At 31.7% G+C, this 12736-nt stretch overlaps 1 long non-coding RNA gene across 1 annotated transcript; it reads right to left on the reverse strand.

The window, feature by feature from the left end:
* Positions 1-1130: 1130 nt before the first annotated feature.
* On the reverse strand, positions 1131-4749 carry LOC124897746. Its single transcript, XR_007054681.1, has 3 exons — positions 4609-4749; positions 3311-3385; positions 1131-1478 (listed from the first exon to the last, which is right to left on the reverse strand). It is a non-coding gene; the product is annotated as an uncharacterized LOC124897746 (long non-coding RNA).
* Between the last annotated feature and the right edge of the window lie 7987 nt (positions 4750-12736).

Raw genomic sequence — 12736 nt, forward strand, 5'->3', positions numbered from 1 at the left:
ATTAAAGTGCTTCCAAGCCCCAGAATTTAATGGATGGCATATCACACCATCCTATTTTATATGCTTATCATGCCATCTCATGTCAGGAATTGTAGCATGGGATGCATATAATCTTTGCAATCTCAGAATCAAAGAAAAATAATACATTCTCTCGTGAGGGACTAATTTTCTCTTATGAGAGCTAACACAATTCTTATACATTAGATTGCTACAAATTTTACAAGATGTAAGGTGTTCATCATCATCACCCTAATACAACATACATCCTAATTCACAACAATCAATCTTTTCAACTGGCAAACCAAAGCTACGCACTAGTTTTTTTGTCTGATAATAGCTATCAAGCACTATGTTATCTTTAGGTAAAACCACTTTAACCAGTTGCATCATCTGGTTATAGCCTCTCTGCGACATATTGTTCTCCGTTTTAGTATTCAACATTTGAGAGATAACTTTAAGTTGAGAGAGGGATGAACCGGGATATAATTTTGCATCAACAACATCTAGCAAATCATAAAATTTTTTAGACACGGGATGATACGGGACAAAATAAGAGAACACAAAATCACACCCCAAAATAGTCCACAAATCACAATAAATCGTGGACCAAATGGGGACCGCTCTTGGATTCGACAAACACAACAAGAATACAAGATATGTAGGTTTATTTGACACTAAAAACAGCAACAACAACAAGATATAATCAACAATATGGTAGGGAGAAACAACACTATGATAACAAGAACCAATGGTTCACTAGACAACCCAAACTAAAACATGAAATATAAAGATAGGAAGTGAGACATACACTACAATAAGATCCAAGAACCCATAGACATATCCCATATAAGGACCCCTAGAACTTACAATAGCAATACCACACTCTTACGAAGATACGAGAGGGATTCCACCGCTCAAGCACCAATATTTCCAAGTAATACACATTCTAAAGTGTTTCCACACTTGTCATGCCCTAGTTTTCGGCCTAGAGAGCCTTCTCTCAAGTGTTCTTACATCAATAATCAGCAACCAAATGAAATAAACCCTAACATTTTCTATTTATAGACTTATTACAATAATAGAAAAAATGACAAAAGTGTCCCTTAGTGTTAAATGAACAAAATGGCTTCCATGGAGTAAAATAGAGGGACTACTTTTGAGCGTTTTTCACACTCCAACTCGTACACTCCGTAGGTTGCATTTAACACACTAAAAACGTCAATCTTCATGATTGTACCCGTATCATCCTCTCCATCTTGAGAGGAATTTGACTTTAAATTTACGGCACAATCCAAATGAAAATGGTTCCAAAACAGCCCACAAAATAAGAAGAAATCGAGAACATAACAACTTCATTTTGAACCTCGGCTTTCTCTCCATCTTGAGATTTGACTTCAATCTCATTCGGCTCAATTGAGTTTCATTCCCAGCCAAGATAGCATTAGGAACGTTGTTATTCATTGTCGCTAAGAAGTTACCTACAAAACACAAACAAATTAGTTGTATAAGAAAGGTTCTCACACTCTCTCTTTATTTCTTTGCCTCTCGGATTCCTCACACTTTAATCTCACAAGTGTTGTAAGCTTGCTTGTATTCCCTGAGGTGTTGAGAGGTGAACCAAACGTTTACAACGACTCCAAAGAATAAGAAAAGAAACACACAAGGACGTAAACACAAAGAACGATTTCCAAAATAAACTCATAATCTAGTAAATGGTCACTAGTTTGTAAGTTGGTATTGGAATCAACAAACAAAACTAGAAAACAACAAATTGAAACTTAAGAGATTAAAATTTGAGCTTAAAATTATCCTGTGAACAGTAAATAAAAGCGTGGCAGCCACGTATTGGTTGTGGTTTTTAAAAAAGTTGTTATTTTTCAATTTGGAAGTCTTGGTCAATTTTAAATTTGGATGATTGAGATTTGGTTAATGGAGGGAAATTACAAGTCTTGAAACTCTTTTCAATTTTCAAACAAAAGTCTTGACTTGGCTAATACTATTCCTACAAAACAAGGTCCTTAAATCATGGAAGGTTGTTGGAAGTGGTTGTAAAGTCTTTTTTTTGTGTAGGAAAAGTCTCGAAAGACCTTAAACCTTGGAAGATTGTTGGAGAAGGCTTAAGGGTGGTTGAAAAAAGTCTTCAAGACTAACAACAATACCACTCTCTTTCTTCTTGGTGTTAAGATCAAACAACACATTTTCTTCAACAAGTTATGAAGGTGGTGAAGAACACCAAAAACACAACACTTGAAATTCTAAGGTTCATGTTAGGTTCTCCATCATCAACAACACATGTTCAACCTCAAATCTCCAACAACAAACAACAACAACCTAACGTCCAACTCCAAATCCACAATACAACACACGGCCAAGCTTGAACAACAACAATATCACACGGCCACAACAATGTTCACAACAACAACTTTCAACATGTTTAAGCTCAAGTTTAGATCTAGACTCAAAAATGTTAGTGAACAAGAAAACTAACACTAGAAATGACAAAACAAATAAGAACACTACTAGACCTAGACACACAACAAACAAATCTTAGCCAAGACAACAAGAACACAATTTTCGGCCAAGAAACAAAAATGGACAGAAATTAACTTTTTTGGATTTTTTTTTCAGTTTTCAGATTTTTTTTCGATTTTCTAAGTAACAAACCCAAGATTGACTTCGTAGGAACGAAATAACTCGGCTTTGATACCAAATGATACATGATAAAACAAGGAAACATGAAATCACACCCCAAAATAGTCCACAAATCACAACAAATCGCGGACCAAATGGGGACCTCTCTCGGATTCGACAAACACAACAAGAATACAAGATATGTAGGTTTATTTGACACTGATAATCAATAATATGGTAGGAAGAAACAACACTATCATAACAAGAACTAGCGGTTACAAGATTACAAGAACTAATGTTCTAGATTATTCATGTTCCTATTAAGGTTGAAATAAAAAAAATAGCCTAATCAGTGTTAATTAACCAGCTTAATAAAAAATACGATAATTAGTCTTAATAATTAACCTTGTTGAAAATTCATATTAATAAATACTATAATCTATGATCAAACTCTATATGAAGAACTAGTTATCAAAGAAAGCATAATTAAGTAGGTCAATTGATAGTTAAATAGGTTCACTAAATTATTCAAACTTATGCTCTCAAAGTAGAAAACAAAACTAGTTTATCATAAAATAAGATAAAAGTGATACATACTTCTATTTTAACAAGAAATTTACCGTTACATGCTTAATATAAAAAATAAGTTACAAACGTAATCGAGAAGCCAAAAACATACCTGATTGAATACAATACTCCACTTATTTTGCCACCAATCTACAGCTGCACTACACCAATTTCAGTAAATAGACACCTGAAAGATAAGTGTATCAAATAAATATTTAAATTTATGACTTAAGCAAATTTGGCTTAAAAAGTTAACCTGTCACAAGTACAGGTATGTACTTCAGGACTACATTTTCTGTATCAGCAATATCTAGAGATGACGACTTTAAAACAACATATCTGTATCAGCAGATGTTACTAACAACGAATTTAAACAATAAATAAATTCAACTCGACCCGCCACCTGAGTTTTATTGTTGTATACTCATATATAGAAATATAAATACATTCCCACTGAGCCAAGTCAAGAGATGAAAACAATAAGTTCTAAAAATAATAGACCATAAAAAGAATCAGCATCAAATCAATGTACCAATTCTTATAATCCAAACTAAATAGACCTAGTCACTTATCAAAAAATGACTTCTACAACTAGTCTTACTTTTACAAAAAATTTGTACTTCTTAGTGACAGGAAGAATTTGGATAGACACTATAGAACAAGAATCATCATATCACAAATAAAAAGAACTTGAATGGGATAAAAGGTGTAGCAAAATACAACCAATTAGTATCTAATGTAATACACATAAAAGATCAGAAACAAAGTTTTGACATACATCGTGATATTTGGCTCGCAATACCAGATGAGGCCGAAAAAGAAAACTATCTACTTCATCAATCACCACAGTCTACCACTTACACTACTAGATCTCTAAAACCACAAAATGATTCAATCTTTTTAAAAGCAACAAAATAATGTCAACAAAAAGTCGAAAGAATCCCAATACTTCAATTGTGAACCACTTTAAGAAAATCAAAGAAAGTCGCGGAGTGATAAGGTAGAATCCCAGCCTACTGAGAGCTCTAACATAAGCTATCGACAACATACGCTCTGCTGGAAAGATTTTAAAAGAAAACAAACCACATCTCATCTAGTTGAACCCTAACAGTCAACTATCCTAGCCCCAAATAAACCCTAGCCCCAAATGCTTCCATGAATCCTAATCCCAACCGGTTGCATGCATTCAAAAACGTGTAAACTAAAATAAAATCACAAAATTCACTCATTGTAAAATAAAATCACGAAAAAACATCCAAAACATAATTGTTTCTCGAAGAAATTGATAAGTTAACACTAATTCAAGCTTCAATTCGAATAGAGAGTGAACAATAATATAAAACCGACTCAAAAGATTAAAGAAAACACAAATTTTAATTCGGATAGAGAGTGTATAATGGAAGAAAATACCTTCAAATGCTTCAAATCGGCAAATCAGTGTGAGCTTGACCTTCAATACATGCAGAAATGCCTTCAATTCGTGCAAAAATTCGTTCAAATTTGGCAAAAGGGTCTTGAAGTCGTGAATGATTCTTGAGAGAGAAAGAGTAGAAAGAGAGTAGGGGGCGGAAATAAATAAAAACCCTAGAACCCCCCCGCCCCCCAACACCCTTTTATACTTTAATATTAATTAAAAAAATAAAATTAATATTTTACGACGGAACGGTTGGTCACTAAATAAAATAATTTATTTATTTTTTAAATGAAGCTTACCAACGAATATTTGTTGCTACGAAATAATTAACATAACAACCAATATTTCATTGCTAATCCGTCACTAAATTTAGGCGTCAAATTTTTTCGCTATTATTTTATGACAGAATTACAATTCCATTATTGATTCATTGCTAATAGCATACATAAAAATTGAATTACTTTGCATCCGATCAAACTGATTATTCTGTTGTCATATAGTGACAGAAAAAGGTCTGTCAGTAAATTTTATCGCTAAATACAGTTTGTTGCAGTGGAGTTGGTATGCTCCGATAGCATATATGTCCGACAGGTTTGGCGCAGGGTCAAGTATGGCCAGGTGCCAATTGCGCCTCTTGAGATTGGGGCGTGACAGACTTACCAAAAACCAACCTCTTGTAAACTCAAATTTTGCAATGACATTAGTAGGTTGGGCTTTCCACCTACCCTCTGCCATTAGTTTAAAAAAAAAAAAAAATGGAGAGAAAAAAAAAAGAAAAGAAGTGCTGATCATGGCCTTCAGAATTTGAGTCATAATTTATTTTATTTTTTAAAAAAAATAGATGCTCTTAATAATTATATATGTCAATATCAAGAATTATAAGTAATACATTACTTGGGATATATACTAGAACTAGAATGAAAGAATCTGTATAAGTGATCTTATTTAATTTTAGGCTTCATGTATAGTCAATTTCTTAAATTTGTAATTATATTTATTTAGACATTCGAAGTTAGCTATGTTTTGATTAAATACTACTTAAACTCTTAATAAAATATTTCAATTAGATATTGCTGGTTCAATTTTTATTTTTTTTAATTTGTGTCTGCTCATTTATCTATTAGGCAGTTAAGTTACTACATAAAATGTGTCATCTCTTTTGATTATACGTATTTGTCTCAATAAGCGGTTAAACCCCAGACATTTTGTAATTGAGATTGATGCGTATAATTAAAGAAGATGATATTAGCTACCTACTAAATGAATGAACATACACTCAATGTCTTTTTCGAAATTTGAATAAAAAATGACTAATTTAAATATTTTATTAGGAATTGTGGTGCTTAATTAAAATCTGACTTAATTTTGATGTCTAAATAAAATATTTTCACAAATTTAATGAACTTATTTCTCTTGTTGTTTCAATTTGTTTTACATATTTTTATTTTTAGTCCGTTTAAAAAGAATAACTTTTTTTTTATTGATTCTTTAATTTCAACTTTTCAAATTACATTTTGAAGACCACAAGATTATATTATATTTTGATTCATTTGACATACTTTTAATTTAAAATCATAAAAATTTAAAACTCTTCTTTATTATTTTAAATTCCATATCAAGTTAAAATAGATTAATTAATTTGAGTCTTGAGATGGAAAGAATATGTATCAAGCCTTAATTCTACCCGTACTACAATCCTATATTAAACGATTGGACACATATTATTCTAGGTGCCATGACTCGACAAATATGACAGAAGGCAATGTTAGCTACAAGAGTTGTAAAATCAGAACTAGCTTAATTAACGAGCCCCAAAATCTCCTTTTTTTCCCCTTGCACATCTCCAATTATAAGGGAGTGCTTATTCATGATTCTCCTTTTTAAAAGAGAGATACAAGTATTTAACATTATATGATTTTCTTCGATTTTGTCATAATGATACTGTCAACAAGTGGCGGAGCCATTTTTGCTTATGAGGTTCATCTAAACTCTCTTCGATAATAAATTATACAGTACTATTTTTATATAATTAAAAATATTTTTTATATATATATAGTAGATGTTGAATGCCCTTCAACTAGTTCATATATTTATTTTTGAACCCTTTAATAAAAATTTTGACTCCGCCACTATCAACTAATCAATATTGTACTTGATAAGTTAAATTTTATGCATCGCAACAAAAATGCTGCCTAGTGTGATTGGAGTACTAATTATGCTGATTTTAATTCATAAACAATTCACTTCTTGACAAGCAACCAAAACAATTCACTTCCTGACAAAGCAACCAAACGTCTCTAAAGCGTTCATGCCTATATATATATATATATATATTGTTTAATGTATTTAAAATATATATATAGGTAGGTATATATATTGTATATTGAATTTTTTTATTTTTTTTTTGATGGGATTTGATCAAATTTTTAACCGGGTTTAGGTGAATTTGACCAGATTAGATTAAGTGGACCGATTTAAGATTATTTTTAAAAATTTTACTGTTGAACCCGGACTCGACTCGGTCCACTTAACCACATCCTGGACCCAACCCGCAATCCGGCTAAATTTAATGGGCCGATTTCGAATTGATCCGACCAGGCCCACTTAACACCCGTTGACTAGGGGATATTAAATTTTAGTACAATATTTGGTTGCAAATTTAAGTATCGTATAACTAATGCATATTAGTTAGACACCCTACTCAATATCATTTTTTACATAGTAAACCATGATATTAATAGTACTTCAGTACTATTCTCATACAACGCATCAAACAGCCTCTCATGATTTGAGTTGTCAATCTAGGACACTTCAATAAAAATATGTCTTTTGAATGCATAATCAATTACGTACCTTGACTTAACTCTGTGTAAGTTCAACTCATCTGAGCTAATTGAACAGAAACAATGGTAGACCGGGGTTAAAGTAGCTAATAGCTAGAGAGGGATTATTAATTGTACAAAAATTCAACGATAAACAGTACTAGAAGAAAGAAAGTGACTAGTGTCACATCTTTGTTACGTTGCATAGTGAGTCTCTAAAATTCAGGCCAAAAAAAAAAACTCAGCTGGGATGTTAGCAGAGAGTACTGTTAGTAAACAAATATGTGCAGAAGAGCACATGCATTAGCTTAACATGCAGTCAGACTTTAGTTATTCAACACTACTCCCCTTGACTGACAGTTTCAACTGACCTCTTCTCTCTATATACATATGCCTTTTTTCTCTAATTTTAGGTTGACTCGATTAATTTAAATTCATGTTATAAAAAAAAAAGTGTTTATATCAGGATCTTTTGATATTCAAAACTTAAATTCGAGACCTTTCATGGTGTAAAGCCATAGGGACAAGATATTAAACCTGAGCCAAAGTGTATGTATTGGAAATCAAAACATGTTTGTAAATTTGCTCTTTTGGCTTGTCATGTTGTTGTAGTTGTGTTCACTTTTTTTAAGGCAAAAAATCAAATTTCGTCTCCTTAAGTTCTCCATGCTTTTTCTTACTATCAAAAAATAATTGGGTTCACCTTTCATTACATGAAATAAAATGTAAATTCTAGAGAAAAAAGAAAGTAGAAAAAGGATGATAAATGTATAAAGGATGCAAAAAGTTGGGAAAGAGAGACAAGAATGACATATAAAGGCTGGATTAATTAGGTTTCCCTCCAAACTCCAAAGTGGGGAACGAAACTGGCTTTTTTCATAAATATAGATAAACATATTAAAGGCAGATTTAGGTGTATGTCTGATCTCATTTAAATACCAGTCCGTATGAATTTTAACTTATGGGAGTATCAAAATATTACTAGTATATAAACATGATTATTTAATTATACTACATATAGTAATATATTTTTCAATGAAGAACACTCTCCCGTCTTATCGGCTGCGGTTGGTAGCACGGAGTAGCTAACCGGGGCTTAATTAATCCAAGGTTTTCATTATGATCGCGCACTTGACTAAAGAGTTTTATAAATGTCAATATCCATTTTCAGTTTTCACTCACGCGATACTATTGGATCGAACTTTCACCCGTTATGTACTTCCCCCACTCCTGACTCCACCCCACGCCCCACTCTTCTTAGTCCCAAAGTGACGGACCATCTGGAAAGATCAGCAGAGGTGGAGCCAGCCTTCTTTAGGGGGTTCGTCCGAACCCCCTTCAACGGAAAAATATATTATTTATACATGATCAAAATTATTTTTTATGTGGTTAAAGTAGGTGTTGAACCTCCTTCGACTTAGTTTTCTTTGAATATTGAACCCCATTACTTGAAATCCTGGCTCCACCTCTAAAGATCAGTTACTATCACTTGCATGGTCATTTACAATATCGTGTAACTATCTATAATAATAAACTCAATTAGATAATACTCTCTTCGTCTCGAGTTATATGATTAAGAGACAAACAAGAAGGTTATATCGCTCTAAAACAAGTACTGATGATAAATCAAAAGCCCTAGCTTTTAAGCAGAAGTCCCAAGAGTTCTGCATAAATGGGCTTAGAAAGGGCGATCCTATATCAACTTAGTTGATACTGGCAGGTAGTATCCAAATACTGACTTTCAAAAGGCAATCTTTTAAATTTCGAGATTCAAACACTACTTTCTTTGACCATAATTTTTTCATATATCTATTAAATATCATGAATTATCAAGTATTTTGTGATTTATATCATTTTTAACATAGTATTTAAATATGTAAATAAGATTTCATATCTGAATTTACTGTCAAAATTTAAATTGTGCCACATAAATTGAGACGTAGAGAGTAAAAAATAGAATTAATCTCTGCTTAAGTAAGTTGAGTGCATTGGTAGTATATAAATGAATGAGATTGTTATTTATTAATCATATTGATATTGAAGCATGGACATTATGAATGAATGACTAAACAGAGAACAGAAACTGACGAGGGAGTGCCTGAGGATTTTGTATCTTTTGGGTGTGTACTGTTGTGCAATAATACTAATACTATTTGGCTCTGACTTGGATTCCCCCGTAATTCTCGCGCTACAAACCAGAAAGGGACAACTTTCCACCACTACCCCTTTTTGGCCCTCCCCCCAACTCCCCAACCCAAACAGTTCCCTACATTTATCAACTTTCTCCTCACTCCTTTTTTTTTTTCCCCCATTTTCATCTTTTCTTTTCCTTCCAATAAATGGGCAGTTATTAGATATAATAAACTTTTTTTGGGTTTTCCATCTCTTTTTGTTATGATCAGACAGAAAACGCAATACCACAAAGGAAAAAAATAAGAAGAAGACACACAGTTTTACGTGAGAATCTTTGGCGGAAAAAACCACGAGCAGAGGAGGAGAATTCACTATAATGAAGAGGAGTCCATTAATGAGACGAAAGTTTCAATGACGTATTTTTATGTTACGTCCATAACGACCCACTAAATGCACTTATATAATTGTACGTGTGTACAAATAAATCCTATGATAAAAAACATACAGGTTCATACCGCGATTCCTCCGCTACCACCACAAACCCCACAAAAAATCACAAACATGGGTCGCACCGTAAACTTTTCAGGGCCGAATCAACAAAATTCGGGTCACAAACTCTAATACTTTTCGACACTCATATTGGAGTCTCGATAAATTCATATTGCTAACTGCAAAATTCATTCTGGAATAACAATTTCAATGGAATAACAATTTCAAAAGATTGTCTTCAAAAGTTGTTCAAATTTTATCGTTTTATTTTTCAAAAGATAATTTGACTTACTTTAGAGCTAAACTGTGTTATATTAATTCAATAAAATAGAAATAAGATATTTGAAACTATATGAAAAGCAAATACCATAAATTGTAATAATTATATCAACATAATAATTTTTTTTTTTTAAAACATTGATTAAAACTCATATAATTTGATCTTCAAAAGTGAAATGTGACAACTATTTTAAGATGTAGAAGAAAATAATTTAATAAAATCAAAAAAAAAAATTAACCAATTACAAAGGTTCATGTGGCAAATTTTAAAAAGAAGAATTATGAAAAATTAACGTCCATAAATTTTAATGTGAGGACTACCAAAACTTTTATTCTCTCTTAAATATAGTATAAATAAACTAGATAAACTACATGAGAATAATCAAAGAAATTAAAATCTAGTAAGTAAACTCAATCTATAGATAGAGAGGTAAAGATCTTCATTTCTTTTTCAGTTCATATATTTGATAGTGCCCCTTCTTCTTCTGCGATTGAATTGCATAAAATTGGTTAAATAGAGTAAGTAGAGATGAACAGCTTTAAGTTACTTAGTTTTAGTAGTTGTTCGTTAGACAAGGCCCCATATATGTATCTTTGATGTTCAACAAAGTGTAGTATGCGCTCATCTGTACTTAATTACTACTTCTGATAAAGGTTAAATACTACAAAAATTAACATATAACATACATAACACATGGACCAATGTGACCAATGACCATCCATCATTAATTTAGTCCATATATTTGGAGGGGAGCTTGATTTTTTAAAAGCAAGCTAAATCAAGTTAAGTCCAATCATTATCACGTCTAATTTTGAAGTCAAGTAAAGTTTGTCGCGTACGTACATGTTGATTAATGACCATTTTGAATTGAAGATTACTGTTTCCATTATTAATTAATCCCCTTTCAGCAATAGTTCAAAACACTTTTCATTGGGGACCATTATTTACTGTTTGACTAACCCCTATGATGTTAAAGATTGGAAAATCTGGTAGCAATATCATAATATATTTGTGGGATAATGATAGGTTCATTTAACATTAATCAAATAAAAATAAGCAGAATCCGAGGAGATAATTAGTATGTGATTCGTACATATAATGATTCATGCATTTGAGTACTATATATATAAGCAACGTGGATTAGTGTGGTTCACTTGATTAATTATACTTTTCTAAGCAAAATGGATGAGTTTAACTTATCATCATATTATTCCTTTTCTACTGTTTGCTTCAGCATTATTTGATTACACTTGCAATTAGAAACTCTAATTAAGCTGAATTACTTGGGAAAACTAGTTAAGTAGGTTCCTAAATGAAAAGTAAAGAGAAAATCTTAGAAACAGCATAATTATGTTTTTTTGGGTTTGTTAGCGCAGAGTCATGATTTATATTAAGGGAGTTCAAAATATAAAAAACTAAACACACAATCTAGCCAAAGAGGATTCGACGTCTACTATATGTGTAGAAAAAATTTCAATCATGTATAAATAACATAATTTTCCATCAAAGGAATTTGAATGAACCCCTGGCTCCATGCTAGCTCCGCCCTACACCAATTTGGGCTCTTGTTTTGAAATTAATTGACCAAATTATTAAAGTTCAAAAATTACTTAAAAATGAAGAAAATGTATAATCAACATCTCTTTCCATCTCATAATCCACCATGAAGTTAACAGCTACTTTCAAAAGGACAATAATTTAAGACTTGAAAATCATAATCTTACTCGTAAACCACCTAACTAAAAGGTAAGTATTAATTATGTTGACTCAATCATGTTAAAATATTCTTAAATTTTAACTATAAAAAGGATAATCAATCTCCACCTTTTTACCATAAAAAAGGATAAATAATTTTCACTTTTGGGTAACGTAGGCTCTCTAAACGTAATAAATCTGCATGTAAATTGACGGCAAAGGACAATGTTTCCTTTCTCCTTGCTTTGCAACCTTTATGGGAGGTGCTGTTAAACACTTTAATTAATTAAATATTACTCCTACTAAAGTAATGGAGTAATTAATGATATATGCCACTTTTTAATTAGTTACTCTACTTATTTTACACCTAAAATAGCACGACATTATAAAACAATCTGTCGAATCACTGTCTTTAAAATTAATATTTGGCTCATAAGAAGTACTACTCCGTATTTCTGAAATTAATATCTCATTTTTACAAGGTTAAATTTACTTGTGAAATTATACTTAATATTTTTTTTAGTTCAAAATAAGTGAATTTTAAAGCTATTTTTCAATGCCTCAAATAAGTGAATTGTTCATTCTTTAAAAAATATATTGAAAATTTCTTTCACTTTTATCCTTCATTTATAATTTTTATCTCGGAGCTGTCAGCCTATCACAATTTTGAAGGGAAGCCTTGGAGTAACTGGTAAAATTGTTATT

This window comes from Capsicum annuum, chromosome 4, assembly GCF_002878395.1.
Source record: "Capsicum annuum cultivar UCD-10X-F1 chromosome 4, UCD10Xv1.1, whole genome shotgun sequence".
Lineage (NCBI taxonomy): Eukaryota > Viridiplantae > Streptophyta > Magnoliopsida > Solanales > Solanaceae > Capsicum > Capsicum annuum.